This window comes from Biomphalaria glabrata, chromosome 6, assembly GCF_947242115.1.
Source record: "Biomphalaria glabrata chromosome 6, xgBioGlab47.1, whole genome shotgun sequence".
Taxonomy (NCBI): Eukaryota; Metazoa; Mollusca; class Gastropoda; family Planorbidae; genus Biomphalaria; species Biomphalaria glabrata.
The window spans coordinates 46515213-46542882 of NC_074716.1; the positions used below are offsets into that span (position 1 = coordinate 46515213).

General features: G+C 35.5%; 1 long non-coding RNA gene across 1 annotated transcript; it reads left to right on the top strand.

Annotated features, from left to right (window-relative positions):
• The first annotated feature begins 10291 nt into the window (after positions 1 to 10291).
• On the top strand, positions 10292 to 19371 carry LOC106078404 (uncharacterized). The gene is made up of 4 exons (XR_008778275.1): positions 10292 to 10435; positions 13274 to 13328; positions 13904 to 14032; positions 19224 to 19371. It is a non-coding gene; the product is annotated as an uncharacterized LOC106078404 (long non-coding RNA).
• The last annotated feature ends 8299 nt before the right edge of the window (positions 19372 to 27670 follow it).

The window sequence follows — 27670 nt, forward strand, 5'->3', positions numbered from 1 at the left end:
ATCTAAAGGAAGTTTGTGAATAGTATACAACCTATCTTTGTGACCTTTTTTTATTGTTGGGCCGGAAACTTTTGGGGTCACCCACGTATAGAATCAAGTTTAACATTATTTCAACGCTAGTGGTGAAGTGTTCATTAAAATGAAATCCTTTACAGTCTATCTTTGGCTATAGGCCAGTTAGGCCTAATACTATTGTCATTAACATCTAACAAGAACTAGAGATCTCTAACCACTTGCCTATATAGCTAATGACCTGATTTTTCTTTGATTTCTCCAAACCAGAGAATCAAGGATAAATATTAGATCAACTAGTTCAGCTTTAAACATGAGCGCTCACGATCCGTCTACACTGACAATCCCTTCCCCTGAATTAACAAATACATTGTTTTGCATACATTTTGCATATATTACTGAGTGACTTTGAGTGTTCATGTTCTCAATAATCAAGTATTTTGTTGCCAAGTTCCTTCCCGTCCACTGTTATCTCCCTTTAATTTAGGGTCATAACCTCTGTATGACTGCTTTTCATTTGACCCTGTCCTCGCCCATAACTCTCGTTCCTATCTCTCTTTATTTTCCTGGTTCTGTACTAAGTATAGTCTTTGCTAGTCCTGAGAATCTTGTCACGTGACCGTTTCAATTGAGTTACCAAAAAAAAAAAAAAAAAGGATGTCAACGTAATACTCGACTTTTCCCTGGCACGTACAACCTTATTTAAGATGCGGTCATTGTTTGAGACTGTAGAAATTATTTGTTTGTGAAGTACTAATGATCATAAGTATACAGCTTCTATTAAAATAAACTCTTTTTTTGTCCACAGTAATCATTCGTCAGGCAGAATCAATTCGGAATCCAGAAGATTGTCAATTCAAAAGTATGTAGTGACACTCAATTGTCCCATGATTCACTTAGTGTAGCCTACGAGCTCTTATTGACAGTAATGAAGAACAGCTATACGTTCATCAAACATAAGTCAAAATGTAAAATTATAAACATAAATGAATTAGTGGCCAAGCATTAAAGCGTTTGGGTGTCAATTAAACTCAAAGAATCTACAATATACTATATGAAAAAGTTATTTTTAAGAAAGTAAAGCTATTCCTTTCAGACCTTGCAATCTATGGGGGCTGATTAAAGCTTATCTGTTTTTCTGGACGAGGTTAACGAAAAGGTCATGTGGCCAGCACAACGTCCCCGATGTATTTCAGGCACCAAATCTTTGTTGAGGAGGCGCGTTGGTTAAGTGGTAAAATCGAGAGATCCAGGGTTCGAATTCTGATGAAGACTGGGATTTATAACTTAGAGATCTTTACGGCACGTCTGAGTTCACTCAGCTCTAATGGGTACCTGAGGTTAGTTGGGGAAAAGTAAAGGTGGTTGAGCGTTGGTCTGGCCAAACGATACTTTCGTTAACCGTGAGCCACAGGAACAGACAACCTTTACATCATCTGCCCTATAGATCGTAAGGTCTGAAAGGGGAACTTTACTTACTAGTCATTGTTGAGGGACTTAGGGGTGTCCTAAAATTTCTAAAGTTCAAAATCTCAGCTCGAAAGTCGTGTCTTCTCGGTCCAATAATATTACCAAATTAAAACAATTACACGCATGGTGTAATTGCTGAGCTTAAAAAAAAAAACAACAACAACTTGTTGCTCAATATAGACAATACATATAAAAGTCATGATAGCCGAACTGAAATAATTTATACACATTTTTTAAAAATGTTATCTTATAGAATACACACGTTACTTCGAAAAAAAGAAGTTGATTACGTCATACGCATGTCCCTAGGTCAACGTAGGCATGCATGTTAATCAACGAGTTAAACTCTGCCAAGACATTGATTTTTTTCTGGCTGATTCAGGCAACCCATACCATGCCCTAACAGCATATAGAACAAGAAATGTGCCTTTATATTTGTCTTTCTGAGTATTTTATTAGGTTTGAATAGATTTGATATCTGATTGCTAAAGTAATACAATTTACGTAAATGACCTAATTTACTGAACTAATGAAATTACGTAAATGACCTCATTGGTGATTAAGGACAATTCGCTAAACAAAGAGACCTGTGACTTGTGACCTGGTTGAAACATGGACGAAACGATCTCTTTCTTTAATCAAATAATAAAATAGCAAATAATAAAAGAAAAAGTAAGAAAAGCATTTTATTGATTATTTTTCTCCAGAAGGTTGTCAAACCCTTGCAGATTGCTTCCTAGGAACCAACATCCGACATTACGAAGAGTGCCTTGATGGTTGCTGCGTCATTTTTATGGTTTGATGTCTGAATTCTGATGGTGAAAAGATGATACATTGAAGACTCCAATTAATTAATTCCAATCTAATTATTACGTCTGTAGTTTATCGACAAAAAAACAACAACAACTTTCTTTTTCTGTGAGCACAACGTGAATAAAGATTTGATGAATATATGTCAGTGCTTCTTTCATTATGTCACTGTGACATCTTCCTTAAAAACAGCAATTTTTGTTCGTTATGATTCTAATAATATTATTTAATAATAGTCCATATTTTTTTTGTTTGTTATTAACAACGAAGCCCATTATAATATTCGCTTCAGATCTTCGAGAACTTAAAATCTAAGTATGTCATGGAAGACAAATAACAGTAGTCTTAAGTGTAAGTTGGTAAAGTGGTTTCATCTTACCGATTTTTCTGTTACTTAAAAAATTTGAATTCTGTAATTTACGGGGGAAAATATTGATTTTTTTTACTAGAATTAAAGTGATTGCTTCGTCACCTTTGCTGTGGTAGCGACAGAGAACAATCTGAATTTCAAAAGGTAGCCCAGCATTCGCCTCATTTTCTACACCATCGGCTTTTACGCAATAGGTAGCAATATGTGCTTACCCTGTTCACAATGTTCTAAAAATAATCTTCCCAATATGTGCCTATTCATCTCCACAATATGTACCTACCCGCCTTCACAATATGTACCTACCCGCCTTCACAATATGTACCTACCCGCCTTCACAATATGTACCTACCCGCCTTCACAATATGTACCTACCCACCTTCACAATATGTACCTACCCGCCTTCACAATATGTACCTACCCACCTTCACAATATGTACCTACCCACCTTCACAATATGTACCTACCCTTCTCCACAATATGTACCTACCCACCTTCACAATATGTACCTACCCGCCTTCACAATATGTACCTACCCGCCTTCACAATATGTACCTACCCACCTTCACAATATGTACCTACCCGCCTTCACAATATGTACCTACCCACCTTCACAATATGTACCTACCCACCTTCACAATATGTACCTACCCACCTTCACAATATGTACCTACCCACCTTCACAATATGTACCTACCCACCTTCACAATATGTGCTTACCCACCTTCACAATATGTACCTACCCGCCTTCACAATATGTACCTACCCGCCTTCACAATATGTACCTACCCACCTTCACAATATGTACCTACCCACCTTCACAATATGTGCTTACCCACCTTCACAATATGTACCTACCCGCCTTCACAATATGTACCTACCCGCCTTCACAATATGTAACAATTTAGGATCCGCGCAAACTAGTTCACATTCCTTACAACATGACGGACTCGACTCGTGTCATAAATCTTTGCTTCTACTAAGGATCTGGTCAGGGCTGCTTGCCAGGGTCTCAAGCTAAAATCTTAAGTCACTTAATGGGTTTTTCATATTAAATTGTGGAAATTTAAATCGTTCGTGGTTGTGCTGGCCTCATAATTCCACTTTAACATGGACCACTGTAAAAAATAATGGCTGCCTGGTCGTGTGATGAGAGTACCGGACTCTCGTCTCGATGGTCCGGGGTTCGAACCCCGATTGCTGTCATTCTCTGACATCTTGCACGGGATTAGGACAACGATAATCTTCAAGAAATTCTGAAGCTTATAAGTCAAAAGGAGGATTTACATTAACTCTTTAAGTAAATATTATTTCCTTTATAAAAACAGTAGCAAGAGTACAGAGCTTCCTCATACATATACACTTGTTATCCACTCGATGGTGTCGTTGTCTGTCGCTGACCTGTAGCACCAGATTGTTAGTAGAAAAGTAAACCGTTGTAGGCGTATTATATTTTGAATTGTAAAACTTGATATAAATGGAATAAACTACTGTTGTGAACAAAACTAAATATAACTTTTATTGCAATATAGACATACACTCGCACACACCGTAACAGGTAGAAATGTGTATATTTAAAATAAGAAAAACATAAAAAATACTCTTGTAAAAAACTTATACGAAGTGTGAAATTGGATCACTCTTATAATTAGTTTGTAATAGATGTAAACCAACAATAATAAATCAGTGCGATTATTAATATTTTTACCTATTGTTTTTGTTTAGCGTTATTTCATGCTTTTAGCTTTCTCAATACGCTATGATCGAATCACTTTCTCAATACGCTATGATCCTATCACTTGTCTGATTGGATTTTACCATAATTGGAACGACCTGAAATCGAACTCGTGGCTCACGCCTCCTCGGGCAGACGTTCTAACCACTCTGCTAATGGATTACTATTACTAGAGAAGATTGTACATTTAAATATTGTTTGTTTCCCTTTAGAATGGCGACATAGAAAGGGGACTAATTCAGCTTATACCACCTCTTCAGTCAAGTAAAATTTATTTCCCTTGTTCGAGATAACAAACAAAATAATTAATTGCCGATTTTATTTTTTATTGATTCTAGTGTTGGCATGTAAAAGAAATGATTATTCAAAATTTCATATTGATCTGAGATTGGGTGTGTACAATTAACGTGTACAAACTTTTTTACCAGTGAATATAAACTCGTTTCATTCAATGTTGTGATTGTTGTCCAACTCTGATAATCTGCAGGCATGTAATTAAATACTTGTATATATTTAAAACATATTTTAAAAAGTTAAAAGAAAGATACTGCGAATATTGATATAGTAACATTTATAATCTTGTCTTAAGAAAACTAAGTCACAAAAAATGCTAATTCTGAGCAGTCATTATTAGTATAGGTAGAAACAAACTGTAACCATGGAGATGGTGTCACATACTGCACTATCATTTATATGTGATGTGATTAATACAAAATACTTATCTTACAGATTACAGACGTTACTTCAAAATAGAAGATAATTACGTCCTACGCATTTAATTTGTCAATCTAGTCATACATGTTAATCAATGACTTGAACTCTGCCAAGTCGTTGGTTTTCTCGGCTGATTCATGACAACCCAAGCCATTCTCTGTAGGGAAGAAGGAGCAGCAGCACGGATTTGTCCTAGCACATGGAATAATAAACTGTTTGAGAAGCCCTGTAACCTGTAGTTGTTGTTTTCAAGGAGGACTCAACACAGATCATGTATCTTATAACTTTAATTAAGATCCGGTGCATTTGAAGACAAGTTGATAGTTTATCCTTAACCATTTGTTTATATTTCCTCTGACTTTGGGCATATAACAAAGTAGTAAGATATTGTGTTTAACTGACGCATTCATTCCGTAGTATTGTAGATGTTGTGCCAAAATAACTTCAATTTATACAAATACTTGTATTTCTAGTATGGTTATATTTGTTAAAGTTAAAATTTATAAAATTGGTTAAAGTTTTTAAAAAGTTAAAATTTAAATTTTTTTTTCATGGCTTCAAAATGGCCAGACCAAACTGGACTCTAAGTAGTTCTACCGTGTATGAATTCAAGCAGAAGATTATTTTAAATTTTGTGTCACGCTCTTTTAGGGTACTTCCATGTCAGATAATCAGGTGAAGCTCCGGTATTAAACATTACGTGTTCCGGCAGAGAAAACGAATCTATTCTTAATTGATAGATCTCTCTTTAAAAAAAACAAGTAGCTTCATTTTAAATCTTCACTTTTAGAAAATGATTTTGTTATTTAAAAAGATTCTTTATAATATCTGATACCTATACAGTAAGGACACTTGAACGTTAATTGTGATATTGTGATGGTGGAGGGGTAAAGCATTTAGTAACCAAAGGCGAGACAGTTGAGTTCGATTCCTCGTAATAATTGATATTTTAAATTTAAATCTGAGCATTAGAGGCCTAGCCACGCGTGTTTGTATATGTTACGCCGTTTTGAAGGGACAAAATATATTCCGTGTATTTGTCTTCTATCTCTTGTTTTGAAAACAAAAAAAGTGGAATCAAAGCGCTCGAGTTTGAATCCCGACGAGGATAAATATTTATATGTAGTCCATCCAGGTCTAATAATGATAAATCACATTCATTGACTAATGGAAGAGTGACAGTGACATTGACTCTCCCTTGTTAAAGTCTGTGAAAGTGGGAAGTCCGTGTAACTACTGTGTATGATCGCTTATCGCTATTTTAATTTTCGGGGGGCGCGGTAGTTAAGCGTTTGACTAACCAACCTGGTTCCTGGGTTGAATCTCAATGTAGACTGGAATTTTGAATTACGGGATTTTTAGGACACCCATGAGTCCACCCCAACTCTAATGTGTACCTGACTTTAGTTGGGGAAAGTAAAAGCGGTTGGTTGTTGTGCTGGCTACTTGACACCTTGCTTGTTTTAACCGTAAGCCAAATAAATAGATGACCCTAACATCATCTGCCCTATAGATTGCAAGGTCTGAAATGGGAACCTTTCACGATAATGTTGTTTTTTTTTTACTAACTCACTCTGTCTGCCAATTTGGTAAAAAGTTTGAACACCTTATTTTTTTCCACACTCATTCTCTTATCAAGTTGAAATTTTGCACAATTATTCATTGGCATAGACAGGACATGAATCAATAATAAAAAAAAATAACCAATTAACCTATTAATCAATTAATTGCTAGTAATTAATTACGTTGTGTGATACCAACTAGGGAAATAAATCCATAACCATTCATAAATATGGTTAAATATGTAGAGTTTATCCCCTTAGATAATTACAGGTTATTTCTCATTTTTTTAAAAGTATTTTTATATATTGCTTGTTTCTTTTTGCCCTCAGATATCTAAAATGCGTTCTTTGATATGTCTTCTGTTGGTTATGGTCATAGTTTTAGGTAATGTTAAAAAAATTCTTTTATTAAGATGGGATACCAATAAATGGTTGGGGTATTGGATCTATAAAATTCATTATATATGGCCTGAACACTGACCTGCAACATCACAACCTGTGGGCAATTTGGATCAGTAGCCCGTTGCCCATAGGTTGTGCCGTTCAAGTCAGTGTTCAAGCCTTATATAATGAATGGTCTCGATTGAATGAAGGAGAAAAGCACTAGACTATATAATTAACATCAACATTATTTCCAGATCTCGTGGTAAAATATACATTAAAAATTAAATCCTGATCAAAGTCTTGTGTTTAAAGTATAAACAGCTTGCAGCCTCTAGAGAACACTGAACACTTTTGTGTTTCATTTCGTCTTACTTCTCTTCTTCGTTTGAGAAGTTTTACATCTTCTATTAGGAAATAAGATAATTCAGTCCTAGCTAAACCTCTTGCAGGAATGCAAGGAGCGACTGGGCAAGGTTAAAACTGGGCGAACTGACCAAGCAGTCATCTTTGGTCCGGAGATATGTTTTTCTTCTTCTTCTCTTCTTCTTCGTTCTCATTTATTTTGTTGGAGTGTTCAGATGACTAGACCAATACATGAGATGAACTGCGCAGTGGTTTCCAAATCAGGGAGCTCTCCATATAGTTTTCTTTGTATTGGTGTGTTTTGGGGGGGCAGTGTCTTGTACGGGCCTCTTGGAAAAGAGCAGTTTTGGAGGACGTGGTCAGCATTCTCTGGTGACGCTCCACTTGGGCAGATTTCACTGGTTCCAATTTTGTGCTTCCGGTACATGTGTTGTCGCATTCTGTTGTGTCCGGTCCTGAGTCGAAAGATTAGACGTTGATCTTGGGATAGTTTATTGTAAGCATAATCTTTCTTGTGGTTTGGATGAGAGCTCGCCCATTTCTCATTTATTTAATTTACAATTAATTTCTTCATTTCTTCTGGATAGAGTGCAGAGTTTAATTGTGAGTTAGTTCTCCCACTCTTGGCGAGTGTGTCAGCCTTCTCATTTCCTTCTAGTTGTATATGAGCTGGTATCCATTGAATAACAGTTTTTTTGCTGTTGTTGTTGAGCTTTGTAAGTGCTGTTCTGAGATTTTTTATATAAGAGGAATCAGTTTTCCAAGCTTTGGAGGGTTGTTTTTGCATCGGTTAGAAAGACAATCTGACTGTGTGGGGAACTTGGATGATTTGCTAGCATGGTAGCAGCTAGTGCTAGTGCTTCCCTTTCTGCTCTGTGACTGTCAGAGACCTCTCCAGTTGCAATGGATTTTTCTAGTTTTTCTCCATCTGGCCATTCGATGAGTATTCCAGCTCCTCCATTCGAAGTGGCTTTATGGGATGAGCCATCCGTGTAAACTCTGATCCACTGATTGCTAGGATAATTGGTTCGTAGAAAACAGTTCACTATTTCCTTGAGCTCTGATGGACTGCAGTCAGATTTTAAAAAAATGTTTTTCTAATGTGACTGGTTTCAGTCTAAGTAACTTACAGCGACAAAGTCAGGTCGTTATTCTTTGTTGTATGTTTATGCATTTTTAAAATAAACTATTCATTACAATAATGTTTGGTAAGAAAATCTTCGTTTCAGTTTTAACCACATCACCAGAAAATTCCTCAGTCAAAACTGAAGAAGGGACTACGATGAATTCTGTTTCTCTTGAACGAAACTCGACCCTGGCATTGTCCGCGAACGAATACACGCCCGTTTCTAACATAATAATTATAGATAAAACTGTGCAAAGTAGGGTTGGAGTTTTCATTCTGTCATAGTATAGTATGTCTATTATAACAGGTTTCATTAGTATTCTATGAACTTTATTGTTTTCAGATGGAGGATAAATACAAACTAAAACTTACAGCCTATTAAAGCTATAAACATGTAACTCGTATTTATAATTTATTTGTTAAATTAAATAGACATTTGCCTTTCTAGCATATGTCCTTATTTAAGATGCCTTCACTGTTGTTTAGATGGCTGCAGAACTTATTTATTTTTAAAATATTAAGGGTCATAAATACAATGCATCGTTACAACGTGGATTTTTGTTGTCTACAGTAGCCGTTTGTCAGCCAGAATCTTATGGTTACAGAACTACAATCAGACCAACAAGGAGACCAGAGGATTGTCAATTCAAAAGTATGTCTTGACACTATCCTAACTTGTCCAAGATTAACATATTGTTGGCTAATAGGTTTTATTTAAAATAATGAAAGACAGCGATTACTATAGTTAATTATGTTGAATTGTAAACATAGATTCTCTGATGGCCAAGCGGTAAAGGAATTTACATCAATGACCTTATTGCAGAACTAATACAATTTACATCCATCTGAACTAATACAATTTACATCAATGACCAGACTTCTGATCTAATACAATTTACACCAGGTTGGAACATGGGCGGAAGGATTTTTAATTTGTTTATATTCTTTTAACAAAACTAATAGCAAAGGAAAAGTTAACAAAATTAATTATTTCTTTTTTCTTTTTTTAAGAAGGCTGTCGAACTCTCTCTGACTGCTTCCAAGGAACAAATCTCCGTGACTATGAAGCTTGTTTTGACGGATGCTGTCTTATTTTTATGAATAAAAATTGATGTATTCACTTCGAGCAATCAAAACTCCGTATATAGGGTTTGTTCGTTTTTTTGACATAAAATTTTTCTGTGTGCATAAAGAGAATAAAGAGATTTGATGACTAGATTGAAGTGTTTTTGTGTTTCTAGCCATGATGACATCTTCATTCTTTGTCCGTCATGAATATAACAGCTTTAACCCTTAAAGCGCGTGAGATAGTTTAGCCTCTAAGCATCAGAATTGTATATGCACTCAATGTAAAACAGTTCAGCACTTTAAGGGTTAATCTAGTAGCTTCTTTTTAATTAAGCCTGTAATTAATATTTTAAAATTTTCACGTTAAATCTTAGATAAATATAGTTATATTGGGGGAGATATTGAAAGACTTTAGTAATTTCCCTGTATATTTTTTTAATAGATTTTTATGTCACACGGTTTCGTTATTTTTTGTATTACTTAATTGTGTTTTGTTATAGAAACTACTTACATCCTATTGGCTCTTTTTAAGGGTTTTAATTCATTTAAAATAAAAGGTGTTAATAATCAATAAATGCACTTTGACTGTGTGAGAAGCCCTGGTGATTAACTCAAGTTGTTCTTTTTTAAGGTGGGTACAAGACAGGTCATTGATCTTTAAATTTCAATTAAGATCCATTGTATTTGAAGTCCAGTAAATAGCTTAGCTTCGATTAATATCGTTTGTTGTCTATGTTGTCGGACATCTCTTTACAAAGAGGTAAATTACTGTGTATCCTAGCAACGTTTACTTTCTAAGGTGTCGGACATCTCTTTACAAAGAGGTAAATTACTGTGTATCCTAGCAACGTTTACTTTTTAGGCCTTTTGTCAAAAATTGTATTATCTTTCTAGTAGAATACCAATCTTTACCAGGATTCGAGCCCGGGACTCCGGTTCGGAAGCCAAGCGCTTAACCGATCAGCCACCAGCTCTAATGGGTACCTGAGATTAGATGGGGAAAGTAACGGCGGTTGGTCGTTGTGCTGGTCACATGACACTCTCGTTAACCGTAGGCCACAGAAACAGATGACCTTTACATCGTCTGGCCCATAGATCGCAAGTTCTGAAACGGGAACTTTACTTACTATATTAGAATAACAAAACATTTATAATTTGCTTAATTTTAAATCTTTTATAATTAATGCCAATTCATTTTTTTATATTTGCTGTATTGCCGGAAGTGATAATGGATATAAGCACTCCACTACCTATAAAATGCTTCCAATTTGCAAGTGTCTCAAATAGCCTCTGACAACCAGTCCAGCTTGGTCTTCACGTGTAATTCCAATATTGAGTCTGGCGGAGCTGTTTTCACTAACAGGAGAAGGGGCGAAGGCAAATAAATGGTACTTAACTCTTTCTCTCCTAATTGAGGCTACCATCGTTGATTTGACCTCCTTAAATTAAATTAATGATTAATTTTATAAACTTTACTTTGTGTTATATCAAAAGGGCATGCATTCCCCTTTAATTCTATAACAAACAAAACATTATCTGATCACAAACGAAGAAGTTATTGAAGCTTAATCATAACAGGGGAGTGAAATAGTAATGACCAAAAGGAATAATTCCACCGAAATGTGGAAAAATAATTATGGAGAGAAAGAGTTAAAGTTTCTGGCAGGAAGGGCTCGTTAACCTACCTACTTACCCACCTAGGAGAAGGAAAACTCGGAATAAAAACCTTTACTTTCTTGCAGCTATACTCAAACATGGAAGAGGCTTCGGAAGTTTACTCTCAGGCAGTTAGCAGCAAACATTGCCAAGCCTGCGATGTCGCTGAGCCCAAACTTTCCTCTCCTTTGGAAACATCAGTTACGTTGATAGAAGAGAAACTGCTGTGTTGGCGACATCGTTCCGGTCAAAGTTAATGTCCAGGCATTCGTCTCATTTCTATGAGATGATCCATACTCGCTTCGTGTCTGAAGGGGGCAATAATTATAATGTACAGTCCAAAGTTTCCTCATTATGTCTGTATAAATCGGTCAACTTTAAATTAATCCATGACACACAGTTTGAGCTTCTAAACGCTCGATTAACTCTTTACAAGGGAGACAAAAATTAATTGTGAGATTTTATTAAAATTGATCGACCGTTTCGACTATTTAAACCCTCACAATGTTAGCTAGTTTTGTTTTTTTAACAAAGCTTTAAAATAGTGCAAGGAAGGTCACCATACTCTCGGAATTACCATTTTAAAAAAACGTTACCTCCCCTTTTTCTATAAAAATAAAATGAATTAATTATCACTAATTGATTGATTAGTTGTTGTTTTTTATTCGTATTTTGTCATTGCCAATGAATAGTTGTACACAATTTCAAATTGACTCTAGACATAAATTAATAGACTACAAGTACTATAACAAATGATGTAGTAAAAAATAATTTTTCGCTCATTCTGAGTGAAGTAAACTACTTGAACTAAGTAAAGTAAAGTTTCCCTTTAAGACCTTGCGATCTGTAGGGCAGTTCATAGTGAAACAAATGTGGCTAGCTCAGAGACCAACAAATGGCAGGTGCCCATTAGAGCTGGGTGGACTCAGAGGCGCCTTAAAGATCCCGAAAGTAAAAAACCTAGTCTTCAGAATTCGAACCCGCCACCCCAGTTTGGAAGCCACGCGCTTTACCAATCAGCCAATGCACCTTCTATATGATACCTAGTAAGACACATTTCATGGTAACACTTGAAAGTTTTACTGTTATGTAGTAATGTTTGAGTCCAGTCCAAATATTTGTCTTTAATTTTTTTTTTAGTTTTCAGATAAGTGGATCAAAGCACTCGAGTTTGAATCCCGACGAAGAGAAAGATTTATATTTAAACCACTCCAGTGTACCGTATGTTCGGGCATATTACCCGCGGATTATACAAGTTTTCTCCTGAACGGATAACAGGTGTGCGGGTATACAAAGGTGCGGGGTATAGACAATTATATTTACTCATAAATATAGCATCACGAAAACTATGGACATACCAGTGGGTGTATATACCACCTACAGTTCACTGTGTGGTTGTGAAATGTATATTGGAAAGCTTTATGAACATCTCATTCTAAACTTCAAAAAAACAAAAAGTATCGACGATAATCTTTTCTGTACCAGTAGTTTACGGCGTTACGCTTAGCACAAGCTGGATATATATATATATATATATATATAGGTGCGGGTTATACGCGAGTGCGGGGGACATATGCGCGAAAACACGACAAATGGGAGACATAAGTTAAGAATAGTGGCCTAAAAGGATGCTGCCTAGTTACATAGTTAATTCCTCCACCTGTGATATTAGAAGCATGTGTACCAGAGACTGACTATTTACTTTACTTTCTACTTTAAAACAGGATAAAGGGAAGTTAGGTACCTATTTGCCCTAATTACTATATTCGCTAATTTAAGATCTAATTCTTGTTGAATCGCAAAAGAGATGACCTAGCAGTACACGAGAACCATGAAGAGTGCCATATGAGGTCCCCATCATATCTGCATCATGTGTTGACGGTGACAATAGAATCTCCCTATTACATTGTCCACTTCAGCCCCGGTTCCTGGAGAGGATGCCACCCCCCCCCCCCTAAATAATCCGCCACTAATCACAATCAGGATTTCTTTGGTTTCTTCCTCAGATTTGAAAAATGCGTTCTTCCCTTTATTTTCTGCTGTGCATGGCTATAGTTGGAGGTAATTTGTTACCATTTTTTTTTATATATTTGATACTGGTTATCATAAAGTGAGAGGGTGTGGAACGGTGCGGGGTATGTTTAGTTTGAAATGAATGAGGGAGACAATATCATCTACATTATCATTATGTAGTAATGTGTACATTAAAAACAAAATCCATATAAATCTATTCTGAGCTATAATAATATTAGCATTTTGCATACATTCCAATAAGAAACACAGTAGAAGCAAAATGAAAATAAATATCTTTTAAAAAAATCCATTCTCGAATCAAGTTGAAACTTTGCACTATTATTTATTGTCGAAGACAACACATGAATCAATAAAAAAAATAACCAAATAGCTAGTTAAGTAAAAAAAAAATAAAGGTTCCCCTTTCAGACCTTGTGATCTATAGGGCAGATGATGTTATGGTCATTTGTTTCTTTGGCCAACAGTTAACGAGCAGGTGTCATCACAGCCTCCTTAGAGTTGGTTGGACTCAAAAGTAAAGTTCCCCTTTCAGACCTTGTGGTCTATAGGGCAGATGATGTAAAGGTCTAGTTACAATGTATGGTACTCTTTCTTGTCCACAGTAACCGTTTCTCAGACAGAAGAATCTAATGATTACATAACTACAGTAGCCGTTTCTCAGACTGAAGAATCTAATGATTACATAACTACAGTCAGACTAACAAGGAGACCAGAAGAGTGTCTATTCAGAAGTATGTCTTAACATTAACCTTATCCACGCTAATAGCACTAATGAAATGCACACATTTATTAGTTGAGTATTTAAAAGAAGTAAAGGCCCCCTTTCAGACCTTGCGATGTATAGGGCAGATGATGTAAAGATCATCTGTTTCTGTGGCCCACGGTTAACGAGGTTTTCATGAGGCCAGCACAATGACCAACTGCCTTTACTTTCCCCAACTAATGTCAGGTACCCATTAGAGCAGGATCGACTCAGAGGCGCTTAAATATCCCGGAATTAAAAAATCCTAGAAGTCACCAGGATTCGAACACTGGTTCTCTGTTCAGAAGCGAAGTGCTTTACCTCTCAGCCACCGCGCCTCCAGTTGAATATATGATTTTAAGGAATTATCTAACAACTCTAAAGGTAAAGCATTAGAGTTAATTTAAGCTCCGACATTTTGCATACAAAAAAACATCTTCTTCTAAGTTACAGATATTTCTTCAAAACAGAATATAATTACCCATGTGCTCATCTAGTTTTGCATATTAATTAGAGACATTGGTTTCTCTGACTGATTCAGGCAACCCGTCCAATTCTTAAATAGCACTAGGGAAGAAAGAGTAGTTGTAAGAATTAGTCCTAGTATGTGGAATCAGAAAGGTGCCTTTATCTTTGTGTCTTTCTGAATATTTAAATTATTTATTTTTTTTGTTTACAAACTTCTTCTCTGTGCTGTCTGGGAGGATTCCTTAACATTTTGTAAAATAATTCCTCTATTAAGCTAGCAAACTCTTCTTGTAAACCGAAGCGTAGGCGGATACAGATACTGGATGGACGGGGTAAAAGCGTTTTTCATGTTTTTAATATCTATCATTCATTAATTATTAAGACTAAAATCATCGCTCTACCAAAGGTTGTCAGCTGTATAAAGGAGGAATTGCCTTTTTAAAAAAGAAATTTTTACTTTTTTCTCCTACTTCCAAGATCAAGTTGAAATTTTGCACAATTATTTATAGTCAAAGACAACACACCAATTAATCAAACATTGATTAATTAGTTATTCAATTAGAATTAAACCTTGCAGCAATGAGAGATAGGGCAGTTATTGTTTGGTGTTTTCCCTTATATAAGCTTTGTCTCTATATAAATATATATATAGCCATTCTGAAGCAACTGCATGAGGGTCAAAAGGTCAAATCAGATACAACGGAGACAGGTCAGCTCACTTCCCTTTAGAGAAAGTGTTGAAGAAAGTGCTAAGCAGTGTTGTGTGCTGGCTCCGACACTCTTTGCAGTATTCTTTGGAGCAATGCTAAATAAAATAATGAGACATAATTTACATACGGCGCCTGCTCTCCCATTCAAAAATTAAAGAGATGATTTGTTACTGCGCTGCTCCATGCGGACGATTGCGGCATTCTTGCGCACACAGAGTAGGAGCTTTAACTTCATGAATTTTCTGTGGCTGCTGCCTCGTTCTGTCTGTCCATCAAACTAAAAAATGATTCAGAAGTCCCAATGGGAACCAATCCAGATCCACAAATTAATGTGAATGTCCAGCTTTTTGTCGACCACTTGACCTACCAGGCAGCTCAGTGTCCAACGATGTGTCACTGTCCAGAGAAATAAAAGAGTTTTTTGGTCGCCTCAGACTGAGAGTAAATTAGTAAATGGCGAAATAGTACTCTTCACCAAGCAACGAAAATCAATGTTTATAAAGCAATGGTTCTCACTACACTCTTGTATGGCTCTGAGACCTCGGTGCTTGAACGAAGACATTTAAGGCTCGTCGAACGCTTCCATCAAAGATGCCTTCACTTCATGATGGACATACGCTGGCAAGAATACATCACAAATAACTATGTTCTGGTGGAGGCAGGTGTGGACAGTCTAGAAGCACTAATTACCATTGGGTCGGAAACCTATAACGCATGGGAGACGACTGCATGCCAAAGGTGATCTTCTTTGGTGAGCTTAAAAGAGGACGGCGTGGCATAACCGAGGAACCCCCGCCCCCCGTAAGCCCTATAAAGATTAAGTCAGGTGCTATTTCGCCCTCACTGGCATAAAGGAAAGTAGCTGGCAGCAGATGGCCTCTAAAAGAGACATTGGAGAGCTCTCACAAAAGCTGCGGGACAAACATTTGAGACTCAAAGAAAAGCCATTATTGAAGAAAGACGCAGAAGACGGAAAGAAAGCTTAAATATATCGCCAGTGGACAACGGCTTTGTCTGCTCTGCATGAGATGCGGGAAAATAGGCAGGTCGCAACTGAGTTTGCGTAGTCACTTGAAACACTGCACTCATCCTTAATCTTCGTAATCGAAGCCATTGCCATTATTATTATTATTATTATTATGTTAGAAAAGAACGAGTATTCATTCTTTGGAGCAGCAGGGTCGCGTTTCGTTAAACGGAAACAAAATTCATCGTAGTCCCTTTATCAGTTATTATTATTATTATTATTATCTATATTATAAAGTAGAATGTGAGGGGTATGTATGTATGTATGTTACTTATAGACATCAAAACCGCTAGACCAATCTTGATAAAACTAGGCAGGAATGTTCCTTGGGTACCAACTTAGACCGTAGTGTATGTATTGTAGCCCTAAAACAAACTTAAGACCCTCAAAAAAAATAAAGTTGTCCGACTCTATTACAGCTATAGTATTTTATGGATCTAGGCCATGTCTACAATGTTGACATGAGAAAAGATAGAAAGGATTTAGACCTAGATCTAATTTTAAGAAATACACTTTGCGCAGATAGTTTTTTACTTTGACACATGAAAATACAAAAGAAGATCCATTGATTTCATTATATAATAAAATTAACCTTCAATTTTGTGTTTCAAAAGCATTTTTTACATTAATTAGTTCCTTATATCTGTGATTACAGATTTCCTGACGAACATTCTTTCATTAGACAATTCCGTAATGAATCGCGTACTAAATATTAATTCGTTTAATTGTTTACTTTATAATCCCATCCCTAGATCTAAAACTCTAATTCAACTCTAAGATGATAAAACTTCTCTTCGAACAGATAGTTTTATACTTTAACACATAAACATATTAATTAAAGTCCATTCATTTCATATTTTGATCAAATAAACATTCAAATTTGGTTTTCTAAAGCTACATTCGTTTACGAAAGCTGCGAAGCCGAGTTGAGATAGGCCTAGATCTATATTCATTCATGAATCGCGTACTAAAAATTATTTCGTTTAATTGTTCACTTTATAATCCCATTCATTTAACAAAGCTATCGCTCTTTTCGTTTTTAATAGATAAGAATGTATCGACTTCGGGTAAGCCCATTTTCGCAAAACTAATTTAATTTTCGTAGCGAAAGAGAAATAACGTGAAAGGATCATTAGCTACGTTTAACATACATCTAAATCCAATCCACTAGATTATCCAAAAGCATTTTTTACATAAATTAGTTCCTGTTAGTGTAGATTTAGATCTATGTCTACCTCAAGATCTACTTTATACTTTATACACATGAACATACAAAATTTAGTCTATTCATCTCAAATTTTAATCAAATATATGTAGGCCTTACAAGCAAATGTTTTAATTTGAAAAAAAAATGGATTTAAGCCTATTAGCTATTTTGATTTGATAGCTTCATTCACACTATTTTTACATTGACACATTCGCTTTACTTATTACATTATTATTTCGTTTAATTGTTTACAAAACAGTGACTATATCGAAAGTAATGCGCAAATAAAGACCCGCGGGTCGCGGGTAACATATGTCTATCTTCTATATTATAAAGTAGAATGTGAGGGGTATGTATGTATGTATGTTACTTATAGACATCAAAACCGCTTGACCAATCTTGATAAAACTAGGCAGGAATGTTCCTTGGGTACCAACTTAGACCTTAGTGAATGTATTGTAGCCCTAAAACAAATGTAAGACCCTCAAAAAAAAAAAAGTTGTCCGACTCTATTACAGCTATAGTATTTTATGGATCTAGGCCATGTCTACAATGTTGACATGAGAAAGGATAGAAAGGATTTAGACCTAGATCTAATTTTAAGAAATACACTTTGCGAAGATAGTTTTTTACTTTGACACATGAAAAGACAAAAGAAGATTCATTGATTTCATTATATAATAAAATTAACCTTCGATTTTGTGTTTCGAAAGCATTTTTTACATAAATTAGTTCCTTATATCTGTGACTACAGATTTCCTGACGAACATTCTTTCATTAGACAATAGCCTACCGTAATGAATCACGTACTAAATATTAATTCGTTTAATTGTTTACTTTATAATCCCATCCCTAGATCTAAAACTCTAATTCAACTCTAAGATGATAAAACTTCTCTTCGCACAGATAGTCTTATACTTTAACACATAAACATATTAATTAAAGTCCATTCATTTCATATTTTGATCAAATAAACATTCAAATTTGGTTTTCTAAAGCTACATTCGTTTACGAAAGCTGCGAAGCCGAGTTAAAGGCCTAGATCTATATTCATTCATGAATCGCGTACTAAAAATTATTTCGTTTTATTGTTACTTTATAATCCCATCCCTAGATCTAAAACTCTAATTCAACACTAAGATGATAAAACTTCTCTTCGCACATATAGTCTTATACTTTAACACATAAACATATTAATTAAAGTCCATTCATTTCATATTTTGATCAAATAAACATTCAAATTTGGTTTTCTAAAGCTACATTCGTCTACGAAAGCTGCGAAGCGGAGTTGAGATAGGCCTAGATCTATATTCATTCATGACTCGCGTACTAAAAATTATTTCGTTTAATTGTTCACTTTATAATCCCATTTATTTAACAAAGCTATCGCTCTTTTCGTTTTTAATAGATAAGAATGTATCGACTTTGGGTAAACCATTTTCGCAAAACTAATTTTATTTTCGTAGCGAAAGAGAAATAACGTGAAAGGATCATTAGCTACGTTTAACATACATCTAAATCCAATCCACTAGATTATTCAAAAGCAAATGTTTTAATTTAAAAAAAAAATGGATTTAAGCCTATTAGCTATTTTTACATTGACACATTCGCTTTAGCCTACTTATTACATTATTATTTCGTTTAATTGTTTACAAAACACTCTCAGTGACTATATCGAAAGTAATGCGCAAATAAAGACCCGCGGGTCGCGGGTAACATATGTCTAGTACTGTTATATTTGGTTAATTTCTTCTTCTTTTTTTTCCAGAAGTTTGTGAAACTCTGTCCGATTGCTTTAAAGGAACCAATCTCAAAGGCTATGACGCTTGTCTTGAAGGTTGCTGCGTTATGTTTGTGGTTGGTGACTAATGAAATAAAGCAAAAATGGATGCATTAAATACAGACAATGAAATCTAGTCCTTATGTCTTATATTGACACTAAAGTTTTTGTTTGTCCACGGTGAATAAACTTCAAAGAATTCAAGATTATTAAAAGATTGCTACCCCTTCAAGTGTGACATTTTGTTCAATTATGAATCTAAAATTTTAATCCAATAATAGGTCTACACAACTCTACATGATCTCTTTTTTTTGTAAATATCCAATTTTCGCTTCAATCTTGAAGTTAAAGGATACTACAAAAGTAATAAAATCAGTTGCTAAAGTGATTTTAACATAGGCCCAATGTAAACTAACCCTTTCTCTTTGACCGACGGTTAACAAGGGTGTCATGTGGTCAGCTCAAATTTCTATTTCCTTGACTTTCCAAAACGTGTATCAGCTACCAATGACCGTTGGGTGGACTCAAAGAAGTCCTTCAAATGTCGGAGTTAAAAATCTCGGTCTTCATCAGGATTTGAACTCGAGATTCCCCGGTTCGGAAGCTAAGTATGCCCCATAGACATAATGTAACTCCAGGAAATTTAATCCTAAAATATTGTATAATGATATCCGGTTCATATTGAAGATTGTGTTTCCACTGATAAAGTTCATGTCATTGTTTCGTTGACTTGTTTTACATGTTTTAGATGTTTTTTTTTAGATGTTTTAGGTGCTTTGAATGTTTTAGATGTTTTGGATGTGTTAGGTGTTTTGGATGTTTTAGATTTTTTTTAAAGATATAGATAAAGTTTATTGTTTCATTGACTTGTTTTAAATGTTTTGGATGTTTTAAATGTTTTGGATGTTTTAAATGTCTTGGATGTTTTAAATGTTTTGGATGTTTTAAATGTCTTGGATGTTTTAAATGTTTTGGATGTTTTAGATGTTTTAGATATTTTGGAAGTTTTAGGTGTTTTAGCAACGAGCTATTGATCTCCACCACCCACAGGTTGCGACGTCGCAGGTCTGTCTTGAGGCCTTCTGTAACGCATGGTCTCGGATGAAATAACCGAGATGAAGTGACCGGGATGAAATAACCAACATGAAAAGACCAGGGACTAAATGAAATGGAATCTAAAAAAAAAACAGTCCCGTTTAGGGTTTTAATATTTTTGCATGATAACAAGACGCCGATTTGTTATTTTTTAAAGTTTATCAACTCTGTCTGTCTGTCTGGTAAGACGTTTGAGAATGTTATTTATCCCACACCATTTCTAGTATCAAAATGAAATTTTGCAGAATTATACATTGTAACTGACAAGACATGAATTAATTTTTAAAAAATGAACTAATTAGTTAATTAATTATTGGTGATAATATCGAAATAAGGGGAGTAACTGCTACTCAATGAAAGATGTGGATGTATATATGGATTAAATTCCTTAATTTCCTTTGGACACGTTTTTCTCTTCCATTCTCGGATAAGTTGACATTTTACATAATTATTCATAGTTGATGACAATACACGAATCAATAAAAAAATTAACCAATTAGTTAAGCATTAGTAAAAATGCATTAATTTTGTTTTACATTGCGTAAAGGAAGCTAAACCCTTCAATCTTCAGATAAATGGCAGTAAGTTGCGATTCTTTCCCTTAGATAAGCTTTTTTTTTTTTTTTAAATATTTTTTTCTTTTGCTTGTTTTTCTAATGTTTTTACATAGTGGTAAAGCGATGTCAATGCCGGTTAGGGATATTTCTTTTTTGTCAATAGACTGTCAATCTTGACGATCAATCCATCATCTAAGTCAATATGGATCAATCTTAGTATAATAAGTAAACGGTTGACTCGAGATACTCGAGATCATGTATCAACGCCAGATGTTGATGGATAAGTTTCACAACTTGCTTATGGGGACCTCGATAGGCAGATTCTGACAAAGCTGGACATCCTGACATTATGTGCTACATATATTTCGTGTTACATCTGCGCACTTTCGGGATTTGTCAATAACCCCGAGCTCATTATTGTTTAAATCTAACTTTTCGAGATATGCATAGAAATAAAATTGTCTTTGCAAATTGATAATTGTTTCTCCACTTTGATTCCTCCAAACCAGACAAGCAAAACTCGAATTCCTAATTATAATAGAACAGCGTAACGTGTTTCCTCCACTCCACAATATCCACGGCGGATGGCAGCGTAACATTTGAGAACCATCGCAAAGTAGCTGACATCTTTAACGTGACGGACTCAACTCATGTAATAAATCATTGCTTCTAATAAGGATCTGGTCAAGGCTGCTTGTAAGTAATAGAGTGTGATGGCCGAGAAGGAAAAGAATTGACCTCCAAAGTTAATGTCTCGAGCTAAAATCTTACTGGCGTCCGACATTTTTTTTACTCACGAATTTAGAAATCCTTCAGTCTATCCAGTTCAGACTGGTTCTTGATATTAAGTTTGGGGAATTAAAGATGGGTTGTCGTTGTGCAGGCGTCAGGGTCACTCGTTAACCTGGACCACTTTGAAAGAACGACGTAAATATTGCCTGGGGGGGGGGGGTTAAATAAAGAATACTATTTTATTTAAAACAAGAAAAAAAATTGAACAAATACTTAAAAAAACAAACAAAGCTTATATTAAGTGTAATTGTATCAATTAGTTTGGATCAGTCTTGTATTTAAATTTGTAATAGATCCAGACCATCAATAATAAATCTCTACGCCTTAAACTTGTGACATTTCCTACTGCCCAATTAAAGGTTGGTGTCATTACAAGATAAAAGGTTAATGCATTTTGAAGGGTTTGAGAAGCCCTGGTGATTAACTTAAGTTGATGTTTTCAAGGTGGGCTGAAGACAGGTCATTAATCTTGTACTTTTAATTAAGATCCGGTGTATTTGAAGGCAAGTAAATAGTTTACCTTTAAACATTAACACGTATTTCCCTGGTGTTAGACATCTTAGAGAGAGGTAAGGTTTTGTGTGTGACCTACCTACGTGTAGTCTTTAGCCTCTTGTCATAGATAAACATGCCCTTCTGTTACAATTTAGAAAATATGCTTAAGTTTAAATAAATTAAAGTTTATTCAAATGCTTTTCTTTTCTGTATTAGTACTGCTAATAAAGATCTCTCAAGTTTGTCTGAAGTCTAAACCAACCTCTAGACTCTAATTAGTCTACATAAGTCGTTCAACTTTAAATAAATTTGCGTGCAATAATATGCTTGAATTTGGGCCCCATTATTTAAACTTGTAATCATATTTAAAAGATGAGTTGAGGGTGACCATAGATTCGCATTGCTCTCGGGCGCGGTTCCTAAATCGATCGCCTCCTTGTTGTGGGCGGTCTTGGACTTATAGCCCCAAACTGCTGGTAGACAACTAAACCGCTTGTAAAACTTGAAATGACTTGAATAACATCTTAGTGAACAATATTGAATAGAACTTTAATTACAATATAGAAAATTCAACTTGAGATGAAGCAAATGTAGAAGACTTAATTAATAATACAAAATGCTATTCTGAACAAACCTAACTCACTACAAAAAAAAAAACACGTCTTTTCGGTCTGGCTTTCTGGAGTCGTCTCCAACCTAAGACCGCTGACGACACTGCCACTTATCTTGCTTCCTTCACACTGCAAACCTCTTCCCACCGTTACCATAGAAACACTAGCACACAGACTCCATAACACTCTTCGCCCTCCACCCCCCCCCCCCCCCCCCGCTTCTGGTCATAGTAAAATGTTTTGTTTTGCTTCTTCCTCAGATCAGAAAATGCGTTTTTTGATTTGTCTTCTTCTAGTCATGGCTATAGTCGGAGGTAAGTTGTTAAAGATTATTATTATTATTTATTTAAAAAATAATGAATAAATTAAAGAAAAATTTTTACGCACTGTCTATTAATAAACATCAAGTTTTGATGGCGCAATAAACCTCTTTTCCAATGATATCAACAAGTGTTTTCAAGATATAAAATTCTTTGAGTTTCATTTATTACTACAAATAAGGTAAGCTTCTAGAATGTAAAATACTAGACCAGTTCATATCTATAATAATAGCTGATGGCCATAATTGTAATCCTTTCGAACGACCGAAAGTTCTGATGAGATAAAAAAAGTTCCATTGTTGTTTAAACATTCATTATTCATTAAGTGAAAACTATCGCTCTATAAGTTATATTGAGGAGGTATTGTCTTTTAAAAAAATATTTTTAACGTTTTTCCTTGTTTGTTATCAAATGTTAGGAAGTTATTATGATATTCAGTTGACCTTTTACTGTCACATGTATTTTTATTTAAGATGCCCTCACTGTGAGGGGCTGCAGAAATTGTTTGTGAAATATCAATGAGCATAAATCTGATGTTTTAGTTATAATGTCGCAATCATTCTTGTCCACAGTAACCGTTTCTCAGACAGAAGAATCTAATAATTACAGAACTACAGTCAGACCAACAAGGAGACCAGAAGATTGCCAATTCAAAAGTATGTCGTTGCACTAAACTTGTCAATGATTAACTTAATTCAGGTTATTAGCGATTATTTAAAATAAAGAATGGCACATAAATGCTAATTGAAGTTTCAGTTTAAATGTAATATATAGCCACTTTAGTGGCCAGTGATAAAACATATATAATATTATTAATTACAGGCGTACAAAAAAAAAAGAAGATATATACTTCCTACGCATATCCTAGTGTCAATCCAGTCGTGCAAGTTAATTAGAGACTTAAACGCTAAGTCATTTGGTTTGCCTAGCCTAGATCTGAGTCTCTATTTTTATTCTAGATGCCATACGGAATGCTACGGAAATCGTGCTCTATGAATTGGTTTTATTTGTTAATTAAGATATAATTACAGAAAGGTTTTGGATACACAGTGGCTGAGCGGTATAGCGCTTGGCTTCTGAACCAAGGGTCCCGGGTTCGAATCCTGGTGAAGACTTGGATTTTTGTTTTGGGATCCTTTAGCGCCTCTGAGTCCACCCAGCTCTAATGGTTACCCGACATTAGTTGGGGAAAGGTAAAGGCGGTTGGTCGTTGTGCTGGCCACATGACACCCTCGTTAACCGTAGGCCACAGAAACAGATGACCTTTACATCATCTGCCATATAGACCACAAGGTCTGAAAGGGGAACTTTACTTTTTTTTACAGAAAGGTTTTAATTCATTGCGCAGTTTTATTTTTCTGGCTTTTTATTTCTATTTCATTTGGAGTCACCTAATTCACTTCGCCTAGGTCTTCCAATGAGTTCCAATTACCCCAGGACGGCCATGACGGCACTATAGAAGAAGAAGCACTTGTAGCCATCCAGGCCTATTTGTGTGTCTTTCTGAGAATTAGGCAGTATTTGTTGTATTTGTAAATTATGGTTCAGTGTTTTATGTGTTATGTGTTGCTTAACGTATTAGTCTTCTAACCTGAAGTACCTTTAAGTTTAGCAATTTTAATTATGGACATACAGCTGAACTAAGACAAGTAAAACGAAGGGCCAGGTTGCAATATGGACGGAATGATTTTTTTTTTGTTTATCATTTTGGAAGGACTTAAACAACAAATTAAAAGTAATTTATAATAATCATTGACAAAAATTCTTTTGTTTTCATTTTTTTTTATAGAAGGTTGTCGAAGAATCTCTGACTGCTTCAAAGGAACACATATCCGTGACTACGAGGCTTGTCTCGATGGTTGCTGCGTTATTTTTGTGAATTGATTCTGTTGATATATAAATAAATGCATTGAATACAAACATTTTAATTTATTTTATTAAGTCTCTAGGTAGAGCAAAAAAAATATCTCTTTCCTGAAAGGTGAATACAAAAAAAGATTAGCAGAATATATCGGAAATAAAAAAAAATAAAAACATTTTTCTCAAAAGCTTTACATTTCTTTCAGTAATGAGAATCCAATATTAAAATCCTATATATGTTCTTTGTTCATTGAAACAATTAAAATATACGAATTTCGCTTAAACGCAATGTAAATAAAACTGTATAAACATGTAACTAGAACGAGTTGTCAGTCTGTTGGTCAAGTGATTTCAACGTTGACCCCTTCCAGATCTTGCGATCTATTGGGGAAAATGGGAGCAAAGTGTTTTACGTGTTTCGGACGTTGCACCAGAATTGAAGATAAGTAAGACCTAGCAGTGGCCTAGCACGGTACCCGTGGGCAGGGTTCAAGAATATGATGGTAGGCCCTCCTGCCAATAAGTCTATATATATTTGGCTATTAATACGTACAACTAATGATTTAGCTATTATTCCGTACAACTAATGAATTAGCTATTATTCCGTAAAACTAATGATTTGGTTTTTATTCCGTACAACTAATAATTCAGCTATTACTCCGTACAACTAATAGCGTCTTAAAACTGAACAAACAAATATTTCAGTAGTTCATTTTCCCATTATCGAAACTCACATTCCGGAAACGCATCTATGATAAAAACTATAATCAGTTAACAGTGAGTAGGTTCTGCATTTATTTACTAAAATTTCATATGTCTAGGCTTCTGTGTAGCAAAGCTAGAAATCTGTGCTCTTTCTGCTTCCATGGAAATAACAACAAGTGAAATCTCCCTGCTCTGTGTTATTGAACTTCTAAACTATTGTCTATGAATCGCAACTTTGAGAGAATGACCGCTCTGCTGAACAACTGCTACAAGCAAAGTGACTTTGGATTAACGACTGAAACACCTTGACAGTTTCTTTTTTAAATGAAATCTGTCATGTAATTAAGAAACAATGACAACGATAGTTCGGTAAAATACGTGGTTTTTGAAAGTCCTCTCGGCATCTTAAATTTCCTCTTCAAGGTAAGCTCATGAATTCGTCTTTTAACTTTCCGCAATTGCAAACTAAATCAACAGCTTAAGCTCGAGCTAATCCAGCAGCCTCATTTCTTACACTCTCAAATGACTTATCTTATAAAATATAGAGGACGCGCACTAACCGTTAGATTTATCAATTGTGACGGAAATAAAAAAGAACAGACTACGTTGGGCAGGTCACCTTGAAAAAATGTCAGATAACAGAGAAGCAAAAATTGTATTCAGGCAAAAACCAGAAGGCAGGCGACCCAAAGGCAGACCCCGAATGCGATGGATTGATGATGTGGAGGCAGATCTGCAACAGCTTGGGGTTAGGGCGTGGAGACGAAAGGCCCAGGAAAGATCTGAATGAAAGGATGTGTTGAAGCAGGCCAGGTCCCTCCATGGGCTGTAGCGCCACTAGGATGGATGGATGGATATAAATTGTAGACGTTACTTCAAAAAGATGATTACGTCCTACGCGTATTCCTAGGTCAAACTTGTCATGCATTGTTTCATTCTAGATCTTCTCCACTTCACCCACAGCTTTATCTTGCTGCTCATATTCCAATAGTTTTTTATACAGCCTTACTATTGTGCACTTGACAATGAGCAGAACAATAAATCTATTTCTAATTTCCCTAAGATTCCTGGCGTTCTTTTTCCTTTAGGAAACACAAAGTATATTGTGTTAACATCTTTAGTACATCAAGATATTAGAATCTATCTGCTGTTAGGGCATCATTCCTTGATGACCACTTGTACTGCACAATTTGTTGTGAGTGGCCTATAATCTATGCTTTCCTTATTGGATTCAAGAGGCGCCCACCGTTTTGTACTCAGTTTTAAAAATCTGCAAATTATTGAACACAGCTGACGGAATCATTTAGGACCAAATTAAAAGTTATGGTTAGCACGGTGAACATAATGCACAAGAGAATGCTTTTGCTGAAGCGATGCGTGAAGGTTATTGTGCTGGTGACTCATATGGGAAGCACCATCATAGCATGGCATCGCAATTTAAAGATAAATGGTGATTTTTTTATCACTTGGTGTATTTGTTCAGCCAAATCTGTAGACTTCAGGATCTCACAAACAGGAAATCTAGAAATGACTTTCTGATCGATTTTTCTCTGGGTATTCTGTCATCAGAGGTCACGAAACAATACTGAGAAATTACAGTATTCAGCAATTATTTTTTTTACTTTGATTTACCCCCAATGGCCCACGAGGGCCCTAATTGGTCATGAATTATGGGCCCAAGCGCAATGAAATCCCTACTTGCCATTGTTACTACTCCACGGGCTGTGGGTCCATAATGGTCATGGGTCCGGGTTCGTTGAGCCCCTTCGTGACATGGATGCTACGCCACTGATTCCTTGCCAAACCTCCTTTAGCTCAGCTGGTAAAGGCGGCGGGAGGGTTCGGACCATCTAGGCCACAGTCCAGAGCGCATACCACTCGACCAGGCTGCCATCTAGACTAAAAAGAGAATTAAGTTACTATGGTTCACATACTTTCTGAAATTCAAACGATATCACTCGTCTCACAGACTCTATATTATCCAAAGGGAAATGTCTTTA